This window comes from Prunus mume, linkage group LG2 (genome assembly GCF_029339155.1).
Source record: "Prunus mume cultivar Tortuosa linkage group LG2, ASM2933915v1, whole genome shotgun sequence".
Classification (NCBI taxonomy): domain Eukaryota; kingdom Viridiplantae; phylum Streptophyta; class Magnoliopsida; order Rosales; family Rosaceae; genus Prunus; species Prunus mume.
In genome coordinates this window covers 33167050-33168400 of record NC_142699.1, presented here as the reverse complement: position 1 = coordinate 33168400, position 1351 = coordinate 33167050, and positions in this window count along the sequence as shown.

Sequence of the window (1351 nt, the reverse complement as noted above, 5' to 3'; positions counted from 1 at the left end):
CCAACTGGGTCAAATTTTTAGAGATTCTAGGTAGAAACTTATCCAAATGCAAACAAGTAGCTGGAAGACGAAGATACTCGACACTGGAAATTCCTGTAAACAACTCAGCCAGTGGGTCACCATCGTCGAGTCCAAGCACATTAGAGGGAGTAATTTTGGATTTTCCCAGGGTTTGTGGATTCTCGAAAAAGTAAGCTGGCATAGCCACTGGTGGCATCAAATATTAGGTTTTCAAGTTTTGGGGTATTGATGATGATAAGGTTGGCACTATGGTAAGACGTAGGTGCGATGCTAGTTCTTAATGTCTTTAATTCAGGAGCAGAGATGTAGAAATTTGAAAAAACCTTTCTAAATGTCCCACGTATAGTCAAGTGTCGGGGCAGTTAGAAAAAAGTTTCTCCATTGAGTCAATATTTGTTGAATTAAATGTAACAGAGAGGTACTTGAGACTTGGAAAACAACCTATTGCTGTTGTTGGCAGGGAAGCCGTAATGCCTTCTAAAGTCAGCTTCAAGTCAACTAGGGTTTGGCACATGAAAAGGCTTGGAGGCAACTCGGGAAAGTTTTCAACCTCAGAAGTTCCATAAGAAATATCGAGTTGAAGAACATCACTCTCTATGGTGGTGCATACCCAACGGTTAAAACAAGACACATCAGATAAATCTTTGAATGAGTGAAGACAAAATTTTGTGATGTTGCGTGAGTGATCACGTAATGAAAGCACACGATCGACAAACATTATAAATTTTTCAGGTGAATAAAACTATTGACGTGAAAACAAATTGTAGAAATTAAAGGAAAAAGAAACTATTATCCATCATAAACAGAGAATTAGCTTCCCTGGTACATAAAGAGCACTCATACAACAACCAACTAAAAACAATTGATGCACACATCAGGTACCAAGCTACACTCATGAAGAGCCCAAGACAACTAACTCCACTCAGCCAACATAATAATAAATGAAGGAAATAATTTTGTACATATTCCAATACTCCCCCTCAAGCTGATGCGAAAATGTCAATGGAGCCAAGCTTGGAGAGAAACTCTTGAAACAGAGATGAGGACAAGCCTTTGGTAAAGATGACTGCCAACTGCTCATTACTTCTAACAAACACCGTTTGAATGACATTTGATTGAACCATTCACGGACAAAGTGACACTCAACTTCAATATGTTTGGTCCTTTCATGGAACATAGGATTAGAGGCAATATGCATAGCAGCTTGGTTATCACAGAATAATTCCATGGGCTAAGAAATAACGAACCCAAAGTCTTTAAGCAAAGATTGAAGCCAAATTAACTCACTGGTAGTAGACGCCATAGCTCTATATTCAGCTTCAGCACTTGA